The following is a 17,452-nucleotide window of genomic DNA, read 5'->3' on the forward strand; positions in this document are numbered from 1 at the left end:
CTTTTGATCCTAGGTCTGTTTATTCTTTCAAAACCTATGAATATGAATAAGCCACTTTCCATATAAATCCTCACCATATTTGAGATAAACTTTCAGATTTGAATTGAGGAACAAAGGATAATTAATTGATTACATAAATTATGATGTATGGGAGTACAGGGAAGAAAGGAAAAAGCTAAGGAAGAAAGGTTGGTTAGAATGAAAAAGAAACAAAGAAAAGGAAAATTACTTAGAAAGAGGAAAAAGAAAAGAAGTGAAAAGAAAGAAGAAAACTTATTCTGAGAAAAGAGAACGATAAACAAGAGAAAAGTTCAAGAGAAAGAGAAGAAGAATGAACTGAAAAGAAAAAGAAAGTTGTTTACAAATTGTTAAACGATTGCACCTATTCCTCTTTGAATCTGGATTTTAATCTTGGAACTCATTCTCTAAATTTTTCTTTCCTTTAGCCAAGCCAAGTTACAACCTGAGTAAAGATCTTTTGATCTGTTGGATATGTCACAATAACTGTGGAGAGTGAGAATATAAGCAAGCCTATGGTAGTATTGATTCAGTGAGATACGAGTGAAACACCAACCCTCTAAACAGTTGAGTGTGAGTGAATTGAATTCCTAGTGAGGGAGTGTTTTAGGAAATCTTCTTTATTCTTGATCTTAAGAAATTGATAAGTCTCCAATTTACTATGTATTAAGGGTCAATATGAGTGTTAAATTGATTTAAAAGTAATTAAAAGTTATGAGAATTATAATTAAATTGTTATTTTATTCTCAATAATATTCTCATAAGATTTCTGATATTTTGCAATAATTTCAACTCAATAAAGAGATAATTGGAGATATCAAATAGAGTTGCTTTGGATTTCTGAATCATTGAAGATTTTATCAAATCTTCCTTAGAATATTTTTAAGGAAAGTTTTCCATTAAATTAAAAAGAGGAAGATTTGAAGGATTTGGTCAAAGATATGATTAGAAGATTTGGAGGAGATTGAAATCAAGAGATATGATCAAGATTTGAATCAGAAGAGATTGAACCAAGATATACAATGAAGATTTGATCAAGATTTCTAAGCAAGACACAATTCTATAAATAGAGACTCAGACCCCATGAAACAAAAATCTTTGGCTGGAGAAAATTCTTGGAGGTTCACGCTGGAGATCAGGATTCCGACGGAGTTGAAGAGCGAAGATCATTGATCCCTCTTCTTCTTCTCATTCTTTTTCTTTATTGCTTTATGAATTCTTTTTATTATTTTAATTTGTTTAAGCCAGCTATGTCTGGCTAGTTTGTTTTTGTAGTTGGGATCACGGACCCAATGTGAATCCTTTATAATTTCTGTATTGATATTTTATAAGTTAATTAGTTAGTTTGTTTTATTCTACTTGGTTTAATTTTTCATATCCTGTTTAGAACTGATCACTCTAAATTATAGGGCTTTGAGGGTTAGAATTCACAATAGACATATTGGAGTTTTAATCTGGACAAGGGTAGAATAACAATTTGTGTATGATCTAGACATATGCTTACATAAATTGCAGACTCATAATTCATTTGCTTAATGCTTAATTCAAGAGGGATTACTAAGACATTAGAATTCTGATTGAGTTAAAGGGTTGAAATCACTAAGACATTAGGGTTCAACTATTTTATAGGGAAATAATGAATTTTCTGAACAAACGAATTAATTAATTATAAAATACAATACAGGAATATAAGGGAGGAACGGAGGTGAAGTGCATCATGGCTACATACTTTTTATAAATTTTTCATCAATATTTTCTCGCGTTCTTGATATCTTCTTGCATGCGTTCAACCTTAATTGTTTTTAATTTTCTGTGTCAAATTTAATTATTTTTTAAATTCTATTTTTAAATTTCAAAATCAATCATCTTCACAATTCAAACCAATTTTATTTTCCAACTTAAGGGGAATAGTTAAAGTAGTACTTGGTGCATTAATCCTCGTGGGAACGATACTCTACTTATCACTTTATTACTTGGAACGAACGATATACTTGCCGATTTCGCAACAAGAACGACAAACAAGAGAAAAGTTCAAGAGAAAGAGAAGAAGAATGAACTGAAAAAGAAAAATAAAGTTGTTTACAAATTGTTAAACGGTTGCACCTATTCCTCTTTGAATCTGAATTTTAATCTTGGAACTCATTCTCTAAATTTTTCTTTCCTTTAGCCAGGCCAAGTCACAACCTGAGTAAAGATCTTTTGATCTGTTGGATATGTCACAATAACTGTGGAGAGTGAGAATATAAGCAAGCCTATGGTAGTATTGATTCAGTGAGATACGAGTGAAACACCAACCCTCTAAACAATTGAGTGTGAGTGAATTGAATTCCTAGTGAGGGAGTGTTTCAGGAAATCTTCTTTATTCTTGATCTTAAGAAATTTTATTGCATCTTTTAACTAATGAATTATGAATCTTGTTGATTGATGTATCATTCATTAGAGTCTGAATGCTCTGTAATCATGTCTTTGATTGAATCATTCCTGTCAAATTCCATGCAAATGAAGATTCTTACTCCCTATTTTTTAGTTTTATTCTGATTGATTGCTCAGGATAACAATATTCAAATATGGGAATGTTTGATAAACCCTTGGTTTACCATGATTTTAGGCCAAATTACATAAAGATTATATGGTAGATTGTATGGAATTCAAGGTGTTATATGATAAAATAATAAAGATTTGAAAATTGAGCTAATGTTTTGATATCTTGCTTATTTTGAATGTAAATCCACAAGATTTGGTGCTAAAAAGTGATCAAAGAATCATAACAAATATTTGACGCTTAATCTGTCAGCCCAATCTGCAGGATCTTAAATAAAAACATAAACAATCAAGTCATGGGGAGATTTGATGAAGAATTAAAAGATATGGCTTCAAAGGTTATAAATAGGGAGCTTGGGGTCAATGGAATTCACCAATTCATAGACACACCACGAGAAATACACAGAGACTTGAGGGAGGAATCTTGTTGCGGAGCGTTGGAGCACTGATGAATCAAGTCAACATCACACCAATGGAGGCTTGGGGTTCTCTTTTCTTTATTATTGCTTTTGAATTCAGTATGCTAGGCTAGACTTTTATGTAGTTAAGGGTAGATGGAACTCAATTGAATCGTATGTCTTGAATTAAATTGTTCCTGAATTCTTTTCTTTTTATAATATAATAAATTTATCCATCTTTAATGGCTTCTATGAGTTTGCTCCTTATAGATTGATTTCTGGGAATTGTATGACAATAGGGATGTTGGTGCATGAACCCTGACTTGGTAAATTTATCATAATCCTTGTGATCTAGGGATAGACATAGGGTAATTGTGCAATCTTTAAATTCTTGATCTAAATGCATATTTTCTTGGAGAATAATAGAGGAACTAGAGTTCTTTCAAAATCACATAAATTTATGGTAACAAAGAATTAAGCCCTAATTAACTTAGAAAGAATTGATTGGCATTATATTAAGAACGAATTCTTAACAATTTAATTCATTGCATATAGAGGAGATTGGGGGAAGTCGAAACCTTAACTACGCTTGTTTTTAAATCTTTAATCAATCATCTTTTCAATTGCTTTCTAATTTTGAATTTTAATTTGCTTGTTATTAATTATTTTTAATTTCACTTCTCTTCATCTCATTCTTTGTTGTCCAACTAAATTGTTGTTAGCAAACTAGTGCTTGAAAATCAATCCTCGTGGGAACGATCTCGTACTCAGTACAATTGTATTACTTTTACGACCGGTGCACTTGCCGAAGTTGCAACATTGCTAGTGGTGAGGCTAGCCATCAGGTTACTCGTTCCTTGTCTCATGCTCAAATGGATAAAGACTAGGAAGCTGTTGAGAGAAGGTTGTCTGCTTTCCAGAAACATAAACCCTCATCCTTTGATAGATGTTTTGATCCATTGGTTGCTGCTAAGTGGTTGCAATCCACAGACAAGATTTTCAAGGTCATGAGGTGTTGTGACCTACAGAAGCTTCTGTTTATATGCTTAAGGGTGAAGCACATGATTAGTGGATAAATACTACTAAGCCTATGGAGAGCGTAGGTAAGGAAATCACCTGATCATTGTTTGAAAGCTTATTTCTAGATACTTACTTCCCTAAAGAGGCTAAGGAAAGGAAGGGAAATAAGTATAATGAATTAAAGAAAGGATCCATGATAGTTGATCAATATCTGGCAAAGTTTAATGAGCTGATGAAGTTTGCGAATTATGGCAGGGCATTGCCTACTCTTACAGATTAAGCATCTAAATTTTAGTGGGGTCTCAATGAGAAGATTTCTAGGAAGATAGCTAGCAGTGGATCTAGAGATTTCACTACTTTAGTGAAGTATTGCAGAAAGGTAGAGGATATGTGTAGTGTACCCAAGAGTAAGAAGTCCTCTAATGTTCAAGTATCTGAGTCTAATAGAGCAACTTGCTCTAATTATTAGAAGAACAAGAAATCTAAAAAAAAGAACAAAGGGAAGAAATTGCAAGTTAGTCAATCAAATGATAAATTCAAGAAAACCAAAAACCAGAGATTTATTGCTGAAAAAGGGCCTACCCCTAAGTATGCGAGGTATGGTATAGATCATTGGGGATAATGCTCCTTAGGTAAGTTGATTTTCTATAAATATGGCAAGTCTGGCCACTATTCTTGGGAGTGTCCTCAAGGTGATTTGAAAGTTTATACTGCTTAGGCTGTTGTTGTTCCAGCTGTTGATGGACCTCAGACTGGAGGTCGTATCTATACGATGGATCATCAGCAATCGGAGAAAGCTCTGAACTTTATGAAAGGTACCATTTACATTGATGATTATTATATACATGTTTTGTTTGACTCAGGAGATACCCACTCCTTCATTGATGATCAAACAAAATTTGGGTAGAATTTGCCTATGTATGAGTTTGTTCATCCAATGGAGGTTGTTATCGCCACCAGAGAGAAATGTTGTACTTCTAAAATATACAAGGATGTTGTATTTAAATATGAGGGTCGAGATTATGTTATGGACCTCGTTTGTCTACCCATGTCTAGTCTGGAGATTATTTTGGGTATGGACTAGCTGTCAAAAAACTGGGCAATAATAGACTGTTGTGAAAAAAATAATTGTAATGTCTTCTTATGAGTCTGCTACTAGTTCTTCTCCCTATTTATCTATGCTTCAAACTAGAAAGGCTTTAAGGGTCGGGGCATTCAACTATGTCTTTTTGGGAGGTTAAGTGAGTGAGACTCATAAGGAGATTGAGAATATTCCTGTGGTGAGGGAGTTTGGGGATGTATTTCCATAGTAGATTTCGTATCTTCCACCTGAGAAAGACGTGGAGTTCTCTATATTGATTTGTTGCAATGTGTAGCTAATTTCTTTAGCTTTATACCAGATGTCACTACCAGAACTTGTTGAATTAAAGAAACATATTGAAGATTTATCAGCTAAATAGTTCATCCTCTAGAGTGTATCTCCATGGGGAGCACTAGTTATCTTTGTCAAGAAGAAGAATGGAAGCATGAGATTGTGCATGGACTCTCGGCAACTTAATAAAATTACTATTAAGAACAAGTATTCTCTCCCTCGCATAGATAATTTGGTTGATCAGTTAAGGGGTGCTTGTGTCTTTTCGAAGATTGACTTCAGGTCAGGTTATCATAAAATCTGAATTAAGATGGAAGATGTTCCGAATACTATTTTTCGATCCATGTACGAACATTATGAGTACCAGGTAATTTCATTTGGACTCACTAATGCTCTGGTTGTGTTTATGAACTATATGAATATAATATTCAAGCCATATCTATATCAATTCGTGATTGTTTCCATCGACAATATTTGAATCTACTCAAAGAATAAAGAGGAGCATGCAGATCATTTGAGAATGGTTCTACAAATTTTAAAAGAGAAGCAATTGTATGCTAAGTAATCAAAATGTGACTTATGGCTTGTTGAAGTGCATTTTCTGGGTCATGTCATTTTGCTGATAAAGTGGCAGTTGATCTAAGCAAGATAGAAGCAGTAATAGATTGGCAGAGACCTACTATTGTGATAGATATAAAAAGTTTTATGGGGTTAGCTGACTATTATCAGAGATTCATTGAGGGGTTTTCTGCAATAGTGTTGTCATTAACCCGTCTATCACTGTTTGTATAGACAAAAGAATGTGAAGAAGGCTTTTGAGATTTGAAGAAAAAGTTAACGACGGCTCTAGTGTTGATTCTCCCAGATCCCGAGGGTGAGTTTGATTCGTACTGTGATGCAAGAAAAGTGCAAGAAAGAACGATGAAGATGTCTTAGGAGGAAAATATGTAAACTCAAAACTCACTCCACTTTAATAAAGAACATCTAACTTAATTCCTTATGTGTTCTTTCTTTAATTTAAATCACAAGACCACATTTTATTCATCTAATGTGATTTTAAACTTGACCAAATGTCATTTAATAATGTCTCACGACATTACTTACCAATTTCGGGTATATTTTGCCTTATTGCGTTTTTACCTCCAGACTCTCACTAATAGTACTTTTGCCCAAAAGTGACTTTTATTCATTTAATTAAGCATTTCACCGAATTAATTTCTGTTATGCATGATTAAACATTTAATCACATACAATTTTCACAATTCACAGATTAGGATTATCATAATTTGCATTTTTACCCCAAAACTCTCATTAATTGCACTTTTGCCCAAAAATGACTTTATTATTTAAAATTAGACATTTCATCTAATTATCTCACATTTATCATGATTAAATCTTTAATCATTTCACAAATTCATAATTCACAGGATAGAGTTATTATAATGAACAACAGTCTCTTATGTCTAGTTCCTCCAAGTTCGTCAATACTTGTAGTAAATTTGCATGAAAGAGTACATAAGATAAAAAAAATCACATTTTTGAACCTCTAGATACTTCAAATTGTTGAATACATTGCACTGCAGTTAGCCATACCATAACACTTTCAGCTCTGGATATTCAGATAGTTTCAAACGCATGAAACTACAAAATGCCACCCTGGGTAAACAATCCTGTTTAGTCAGTTTAAATAAAATTAATGCATTGATTTGTTATTACATAGGAAATCAATTGGTAAATCAAAGGATACCTTATCTTCAAACATTTTCTTTATTGTATCATTTAAGTTCCCATTCCAATGCCATTCTTCATTATTTTCTGCTACTTTCACTTTTCGAAGATTAGGTGTGCTTGTGTTTTCTATGGAGAAAATCTTCAAGCGAGGACATTCCCTCACAACTACTTGTCCCAACAACGGAAACCTCAAAAAACACTTATGAGAGCAAAATTTGTTGAGACTTGGCAAACTTTCCAACATCAATATTTCCAAACTAATAAATGCAATGTCATATTCTTCTCCCTTTCCTATGATTATTTCTTCAAGTGAATTACACTCTTTTACCTTCAATGTTGTCAGTTTGACTAAACTTCTCGCCGTTGGAGATGTAATTAAGTTTCTCAACCCATTGCAATTTGTTATCTCTAAATACGTCAAGTGACTAAAGGTAATAGAGGAAGGTAACAAGTTTGTCAAACTAGGACATCCATGAACACTTAAGCATTCAAGAACCTGAAGAATGGGGTCAATTTGAGATCCTTCTTTACAGATATGCTGAAGTTTAGGTAATTGATGCAGTGTCAATTTTTTGAGCCGTGGGTAAGTTTTTTCACGTACTTGTCTTTCATGTTGGAATATCTTCTTGTAGGAACTCCATTGAACAGATAGCTCCTCAAGAGTACACACATTTTGGAGAAACCAATCGGGAAAAGAAGCCTCTTCATACTTACAATCGGTCAGCCCAAGAAATGTCAACTTGGTGAAGAGGGCACCTAAATTTTTGGCTTGCAGTATCATGTTAGCGTCCCTGTAGCTTATTCTCAACTTCTCCAAGTTTGGAATCATCTAAAACATAAATGAAGAGCAATTTACAATAAATTAATATATACTTTTTACTCAAAAAAGAAAAGAAAAGAAAAGAATATTTACAGTTGACTCAAAGTAGTCTACGCTGCCATTATACTTTCCTTTTTTTTTTTATTGCCATTACCACTGTCCAGTCCTCATTTCATCTAAAACCATTTATGCTTGTCTAAATCATAATCAATTATCTCTCATAAATTACGATATCCAAATCACTCCTGACACAAAAAGCTCTCAATTTTTTGAGATCATATTTTTGCAGATATGGTTTTTGAAAAAATAAAAGGACGATTCTTTTGCAAAAAAAAAGGATAATAAAGTTCTACAAAAAAAAAAAAAATATAAAGAAAATACATCGAACACATGCTTAATACTTCTCTTAGACAAAATATTAAAATAAAATGCAACGTGGTGTAATTTAAATAACTTCCCGATATTAAAAAGATCCAAATATTTTTTCTCTAATTTTTTGTGATCACATTTTGCAATTTAATACATTCTAGGAATTTTAAATATTGTTTTTGCCTAATTTTCAAAAGTAACCGGAGTATTAAAATTTCGGTTTGTAAATATGATATTTTGGGGGGGAAAAACAGAAGATGAAATTTACTCCACCCACTTTTCTACAATTGTGAAGAGTGAAGACTAGCTGATCCATTGAGTCATTTAATTTCCAATCTACCTCTATTTCATTGTAGCAATAGCTTCTGTCTTAAATACTGCCAATGTGAGACGGTTGGATACAGCCATAATTTTTTGGAATTTCATGATAAAATCACAAAATCCAACGCAATGTAATTTCCATGCAATTTTATATGATACATACCTCTTCGACTCTGAAAAGTGATTGTTGCACAGAAACAGGGAGTTTACCATCTAGAAACCTTCCATCTCTACTTGTGTATAGAGTCTTGTATAAATTCAATTTTGCACACCGAGAAACATCGATTTTTCTCAAAGATGGACATGATAAAGTATAATTTCCAGCACAGAAACCCTTGAGTTTGTATAAGTTCCAAAGCAATAAAGTATTCAGTTCATTAAACTCAAATATGGGAGCAGTGCAAATCGATCCTTCCTTCTGTGCAACTATTTCCTTCATGTTCCTACACCACTTTATAGAAAGTCCTTTGAGATGTGAGCAGTTGATTGCTACAGAGAGTGGAAATAGATAGTCCAAGCTATGACAACTTCGTAGATATACATTTTCTAGATTATGAAAACTAAGAATTCCTTGAGGATCCCTACTCCATGTCCTTTTCAGCTTTGGCAATTTTTCAAAAGCAATGCTTTTCAGGTGTGTTGCATCCTCTATACTGCTATTTTCATTCGAAGTCAATTCAAATATCTCTTCCACTAAAGCACACTCTGTAACCTCTAACATCTCTAAATTATGGTATGTTCCCTGGATTGAAGAAGGAAAAACCACGACAACTTTCTTGCAGTTTTTGATTTGCAACGTCTTCACTGTGTCAAATTGACGGTGCCATATTGTCTTCAAGTTTTCCATGTCCTTCAATATGATTGTCTCCAATTTGGAGAATCGAACCTATGATCGATTCACAATTTATGATAAATATTTATCTAAATGCAAGTTCAGAATTGTAATATTGTTCCGAATGTTAGAATTATGATACCTCATTGAGTGAAGCAGTACCGTTGTTTCTCTCTTCAGTGGCTATTATCTCATCCATCAAATCACATTTACTAATTTCAAGCCGTTTGAGGTTAATAAAACTTCCAACCATGGTAGAAGAGAATAAGTACTTAAGCCCACCGCAATTCTCCACAATCAAGTTTGACAATTTGGAAACAGAATGTTGACTGACATCCCAAATTTTGTTCAAATTGAGTGAGCTCAACTTAAGGGCATCCAGATTAGGAAATGCAACCTACATATAAACAAATTAGAAAAAATCGTAAATAACAGGCTATAAGGATAGTTATGAAAAGGCATTAATTAGCCTTTCCAATATCTGTACATGCTTTCTTGGCATTTTATAATGTTAGGTCCATAATTAATCATTAAAAACAAAAAATATTGCATAGTTATATTAATTACTTTTTATAGATATAAAGATTTTACTTACTGTTACCAAAAAATAAATATTTTACTTATCAAATTAAAAAGGAAAAAAATGTATATATGTTTTGATCTTGACGAAAAATTCTCCAACTTTCTAAAACTTACAAAGAGATCCTTCAATGATCCGGTTCGAGTTTCGAATCTAATTCGTGAAGGCAGGTAGCAAACATCACGTGTAAGTTTATATATATATATATGCTATAATTGTGTAACAACATAGCTGTAATTCAAATTTTATACACGTACCAAGAATTTCATGTGTTATACTGATATTTTTAAATTCAATCAAATTTTAAAGTTATAATAAAAAGGAAAATATTTGATAAAATATGTTTAAAATAATAAATAATGATGCTTAATTACTTCAATTGAAATATAAAATATAAAAAATAAAATATTTAAAATTATAAAGAAGTTTATAATTCGAGGTTCGAACCTAATTCCTGAAGGCAGGTAGCAAACATCATGTGGACAGAATTACTCTGTGATTAACACTTATTAAATTGACATCCTTCATATTTGAAAAATTACAGTTAGCACCTATGCTTTGTTATTTACAAGAAAAATCTGTATAGAAAGTTCATAAGTAATGAAGATTTTTGTGATTTCATAAAAAGGTGTCAGGATAGAAAACCTACATAAAAAGTAAATATGCAAGTGTTATTCTCAGTTTAATTAATTTAATAGATAAGATGGACCAATGACTTTTGAGTTTATTTTGATTTTTTCATTGTTTTAATTTTATTTACAATTGTATAATATTAGGATTTCTTTTATAATTATAATCATGTAGGCGCTAGCTAGATTTTAGACTGTTAGACAATGCGGGACATCTAAGATGTATGATCATGACATATATACAAGGACTTAATTAGAAAGTTTAAAAATTATAAAACTCATTAAAATTTTTAAAAATATAGAAATTTATTTAAATATTCGCAAAAAGTATAAAGACTTATTAATTGATTTAACATTGTTAATTTTGCATGAGATGCAATAATTTTTCTTACCATTTTTAAAATCTTGAAATATATTTTATTTCTACACTTATTATTATTATTATTATTTGTGAACATTCATTTTTATAGAATTTAGTAGATAAAAAAACTAATATTTGATTAATTGAGTTTCTGTCGCTCTTTCTTTTTTCTTTTCCTTATTTTTCTTATTTTTCATTTATATTGAAAATTTAGAGTAAAATATTATTTTTCTATAATCACTTACCTTGTAAGACTTTTGTTGTTGACATTTATGTTAAAATGAATATAGTTTGATTTTTATTTTAAAAAATAAAAAAAAATGTTCGAAAAGATGAAAAGTAAGGAAAAATACAAATGAAAGAAATGAAAATTAAAAAATTAAAACAAAATAATTATATGACAGAAAAAAAAGGACTCTTAGAAAATAAACATCTAGCAATATGAGATTATGCTTGTCATAAATTTAAAATTTTCTCATTGGCATCTAAATAAGAATAAACGAAAAAGAATATACCTGAGCAGTAAAAAATGGTACAGGAACCGTAGTCTCCGACATTTGATGCTCAGTGACGAAGGATGTCAATTCATGAGAGAAGAAACAATCAAGCATTTTCAAATGTTGTAAAGTCAAAGAACGCAATGAGAGGAACTCAATCTGATCGTCGTCATTCACACTTGCATTGCAATCACCAAGCATTATCTTCTTCATAGAATTGCACTGATAAACTTCAATATCTGAAAGTTGGGAAAGTCCTTTAACCATGGAAAAGGTGAGAAGATATTCTAATTGGACACAATTTTTTACTTTGATGACTCTAAGCTTGCCAAAAGAATTAACTGAAAGTGGGCCATGACATATCTTCTCCATGTTTTTAAGATTATGGAGTACTAGTGTTTCCAAGTTGAGAAACGAAACCTTTGCTTTATTCCTACCCATTGAGTCAACAATGTTCATCATTTTAGAATTGTTTTGGATGTGGAGATGTTTCAACAATGGAAATCCTTCCCCATTAAGTTGATAAAGCACATTTGAAATTCCATCAACTTCATCCAAGTACAAATTCTCGGCCCTTTTAATCAATGCTTTAATCCCGTGCTCTAAATGTATGTTGGTACCAAGTTTGAGCTTCAATGTTTTCAAGCTTACATTCCTAATGTCATACCACTCCCACACTTCTCCTATCACTATTTTGTATCTTTCTAGCTTCTCAAACATCAGATCCCTTGGCAAAATCCAAGCATCGCAAATTTGTAATTCTAGAGCAGTCAAAATAGACAATTCTCGAAGCTCAACAAGGCTAGCATTTTCATTTTTCTTATTTGAATTCTCAACCTCCCACTTAATGGAGGTATTGCCCATGAACAACTCCTCCAATTCAGTCAAGCTTGATATGATGCTTGGTGGGAAGAATTCAATTCCAGAATAGCTCAAATCAAGCATTCTTAGCTTGGTCAATTTCCCTATGTCACTTGGCAATTTGATCATCGAAGATTTCCAAAGCCTAAGAATTTCTAAATTTTTCAAAGCTCCTATATCATCCATTTTTTCCAAAACGCATTGATCCAAACACAATGTATGAAGTTTGGTTAAGGACCGAAAGGAAGTGGGTAATGAAGTTAAGTTCATGTGTGTTAAATCTAATACTTTGAGGCTTCTCATTCCCTCAAAAAAAGGATCTGGAATTTCTAAATAACGATTAGCACTATCCAGAATAAAAAGTTTCAGGTTAGGGCAATCTAACCTTTGAGGAAGCTCATGGATATAACACCCATCTAAGATAATTTGCGTGCACTTTTCTAGAAAATTCTTTGTTGGCCATTCCTTCAACTCAGTCTTTAACTGCACCAAAAATACATAATGATCCCTTGAAGCTATGGATATAGCTACTTCACGAATAAGGTCATGCATTTGGATCTGCTCACGTGTGGTACCTTCAAGCAACAGACAAGATGCCTTCAAGGATCCAATTATTTTGTAAAGTCTGTTTCTTGCATCTTTCACAGTATATATATTCTTGAATATGTCCAAACCCATTGCAATTTTCAAAAAGTACTCCATATTTTCGCCATACATTACAGCAAAAAGTAAGAAGATTGTCTGCATTTCATCACTCTTTAATAATTTGTAACCCAACTCCAAAGCAGAATAAGTTATCGCTTCCATCTCCACATCATCAACACTTTCTAATTGCCTTAATGCATCTTCCCAATCATAAATATCCTTCTTTTTTAATGCCCCTGCTACTGTTACCAGGCGAATAGGGAAACCCGCACATTTTTTGGCCACTTGAGTTGCTACTTTTTGTAAAGTGATATTCTTAACCACATCCCCACACATAAATTCAAACAAACTCCAAGCTTCTGTTTCACTCAAAACTTCAAGTCTAAAATCCTTTTCCGGATTCATTTCTAGCAACACATCTTTATTTCTGGAAGTCATAAGCAATTTGCAAGCATTGTGTTCACCCCTAGATGGAATTCCCACTTTTTCCAAATCCAATTTCATCCATATATCATCTAGAACAATAAGGATAGCTCTCTCAGCTTTAATTCTCTGCCTTAGGCGATATGCTCTACCAGCAACAGTCTCCTCATCCAATCGCAAACCCAACAAATCCGCAAACTCGCCTTGAATTGTTCTGAGGTCTGGAGTTTTGGATACATTGGCCATAATAATTGCATCAAACAATTTATCTTGCTTAGCTATTTGAGCAACTTCGGTTACCATATGAGTTTTGCCCATACCGCCCAACCCATAAACCCCGATGTTGCGTATTTTAGGGTCCCTTAGAGCCTTCATAATGCCCTCCTTAATAGACTCCCTTGTCTCAAGCTTTTCACAACCACTTGTGCCAGAAAAGGAGCCAACTCCATCCAGGGGAGGAAGGTAACCAACTCGATTGAACTTCGCTTTTCCCTGTACTTCAACAACATCTTCTGTCATCTTTGTTGCTTTCAAGCTAAGTTGATGTCGTAAAAACAAATTGGGGAACAACCATTCAGACCACCCAACATTTTCACGGCCAAGATCTTCTTGAAGCTTATCTGCCTCTGCAATGACTTCATTCACCTTCTTCAGCCAGTTTTGCACATCCCTTTCAATTTCTTTTCCGTTCCTTCTTTCTTCTTCAACTGAATTCTTCATTCTTTCTCTTGCAACCTCAAGTTCCTTAACATGATCTTCTAACTTCTTGAAATTGCCTTTGTAAAATATCAAATAACCCACATGCTTTACAATAGGCGTAAAAGCATATTCTCCAACTTTTATTGCAACAGACTTCATAACATTTAGAAAATCCATTCCTTTTCTTGTCTCCTCTCTTCCTTATGACTCGAGTCTGAAAGCAACAAATATCATTTTGGATGAGAATAAGATGACGGAAACATTTCGAAAGCACATTTGGTTCCTGAATTTAAATATTTAGAATTTACAAGACAGTTAAAGCAAAAATCCAAAGATAAAATTACAAAAACATACAATTTGACTTGCTAAAGAATTTTATGCTCACCCTATGGATAAATAGACCACAAAAAAGGATAAATAGACCACAAAAAAGGATAAATAGACCACATAATCAATTATCGTTAATAAAATCACAATGTTCACAAGGATAAATTAACGATAGCATTTGAATAAAAATATTTATGAATAAATTACAAAAAAAATACAATTTGACCCTCTAAAGAATACGCAATTCAAAATCAAGCAAAATTTTAAGAAGTGGTACTTTGGTTAATTTTAAGGGAAAAGTTCAAAAACACCCTTATAGTTTTTCTTTGAATCATTTACACCACTGTGCTTTTTTTTTTTTTAATCATTTACTCCCCTATAGTCTTTTTCATCCAAAGTCATTGTTAACATTGTTAGAAATTAAATTAATATACCTATTTTACCCTAAAAAAATAAAATAAAAGAAGAAATATGACAAAATATATTGGAAACTTAGAATACTTATAGAAAAGACTAAAAATAAAAATAAAAATACATGGAAAAAATTTAATATGTTTAAATAAAAAAGAAGAAAATAAATTGAGGTCGAAATAAAATTTAAAGAGTAAATACCCTTTTTGGTCCTCAACAAATTTTACGATGTCTGTTTTAGTCCCTAGCAAATAAAAAGGCCCATCGTGGTCCCTAAGAAATTCAAAATGGACCCATTTAGTTGAAATCGTAGTCCCTCTCACAAATTCAAAAAAGACCCATATTAGTCTTTAAAAGGACTAAAATAGGTCCATTTTGAATTTCTTAGGGACCACGATAGGCCTTTTTATTTGCTAAGGACTAAAGCGGGCATCGTGAAATTTGCTGAGGACCAAAATATGTATTTACTCAAATTTAAAAAAAGGCCAAATATGTTGAAACTTACAAGAATGACAAGAGAAGAATAAAATCGAAAATAAAAAATAGTTCAAATCAAAAACAAAAATTATGAATGAGAAAATTTAATTGACCTCAAAATTTTCAACACTTTTGTTTGTATTTTTTCTTCTATTTTTTTTTTCTTTTTTGTCCTGAAACTATTTTCTTCTTTTTGATTCAGATATGTTTGATTTTTTTTCTTATATTTTTATTTTTTTTACTTTTAATCTTTTACAGTGTTAAAAATGGAAGAAAAAATAATACAAAAAGAAAAAGAAATTAGTGTTCTAAATTTCCATTGTATTTGTTTTACTTTTTCTTTTCTTTTTATCCTCTATGTATTTTTTTGGTAAACTATTTTTTGTTTTTTATATAAACATGTTTAGTCTTTTTTTTTCTATTTATTTTTTTGTCTTCAGTTAAATTTCTTTTTGGTACTGTGTTTTTTTTCTACTCTTAATCTTTTTGTTACTGTTATAATTTTCCAGAATATTTAGTCTTATTTTTTCTTTTTTTACCTCAGTTTATTTTGTTATTTATGATTTAAAGTTATTTGATTTTTCTTCTAATTTCATTTTTTAATAGTCTTTTCTTTAAGTATTATAAGTTTTCAATATATTTGGTCTTGTTTCTTATTTAATTTAATTTTTTTGTTTAAGTTTATTTTCTTTTTCTAAGAAAGGTAAAATATGTAGATTAGTTTAATTTCTAGCAATGTTAAGAATGGATTTGGAAGCAAAAAAACCATATTGGGGTAAATGATTAAAGAAAAAATATAGGGCAGTAAATGATTCAAAGGAAACCCATTGGAGAGTTTTTATACTTTTCCATAAATTTTAATTAATAAAAGAAATTTTCTTTAAAATGGAATAATTCAAACAAAGGAAACTAAAAAAAATGATTAATTTTTATATGTATTTTCTCTTTTTTATTAATTGAATTTTAATTTTGTATGGTTTGGTAAATATAAAGCGTTGAAAAACATACCACATAAAAATATTAATTGTATATTTAGATTAATTTCATTTAGGATTAAAAATATTTTTAATTTAAAGTTTCTTCAGAATACTTCTTAAAGTGGTTAATTTTTTGAAACAATTTATTTTCAAATATGTTACGAATCATTAAAGATATAACCTTGGAGCCTCTGTTATAAAAACCGACTCCATCTGGTCGATTTGGCCAGTTGACCCATAAACCAGACTCTCAACTTGTCCGATTTAGGTATTAAACCTGTTATGTATTTGACCCGGTATGAAAAACCTGTCCTGAACCTAGTTCAACTGGTATTAAACTGGCACTAGCTTTTACAAAATGCTTGAATATTATCACTAATGAGATTGAAGCCTAAACTATGTAAATTATAACTTAAAGCATTTACCACTAACCTAACTCTGATTATTAGCTAAAATACTTTAATTTTGTATTTATTATATTTTATTATATTTATTTAATTTATGTGATTGAACCAGTGACTCTGTTACATGTGAAGATAGCATGCCTATAAGGAAGAGAAAGGAACCTATATGGACTAAAGACTATGTCGTATAGAGTTAGTGAAAGGTCCATTTGATAGTTGATTCTATTGTATACTGTTAGTTAGCATAACCTGATGTATAGTGTTTCATTCAAGTGGGTATTGACCACTATATAATACAATGACTGTACACACAATGGCCATCATGAATAAAGAATTGTTTTCTGTTTCCTGTTAATTCTCATCTCTCTGGTCAGATACAATTTCGCGTATTGTATCAACTGGTGCTTTCATTTTGACCCATCCATCATGAGGGTTCAAGACTTGGCCGAAGAATTCAACACTCACCGTGATCAGGTTCATCAGCGGTTAGATCAGGTGAATGAGTCTATTGAAGTGCGATTTGCTTCAATGGAGACACAACTCAGAGAATTTATGTCTCGTTTTCCTCAAACACAACCCACAAATCCCCAATCGCAGTTCACCCACCAACAGTCACCAATGGGTTCTGATGATCGAGGATCTCTGCGTTTTATGAAGATGGAGATCCCTTCCTTTGAGGGTCAAGACCCTAACAATTGGATCTTCAAATTCGAATTGTTTTTTCGTCTCCAACAGACTC

At 31.8% G+C, this 17,452-nt stretch overlaps 1 pseudogene; it reads right to left on the minus strand.

The window, feature by feature from the left end:
• Window positions 1–6,786: 6,786 nt before the first annotated feature.
• Window positions 6,787–14,294, minus strand: LOC133307725 (disease resistance protein At4g27190-like; annotated as a pseudogene).
• Window positions 14,295–17,452: the final 3,158 nt, after the last annotated feature.

The sequence above is a fragment of the Gastrolobium bilobum genome, unplaced genomic scaffold (genome assembly GCF_033153095.1).
Source record: "Gastrolobium bilobum isolate Gb01-03AN ecotype WA unplaced genomic scaffold, APGP_CSIRO_Gbil_v1 utg30702, whole genome shotgun sequence".
Lineage (NCBI taxonomy): Eukaryota > Viridiplantae > Streptophyta > Magnoliopsida > Fabales > Fabaceae > Gastrolobium > Gastrolobium bilobum.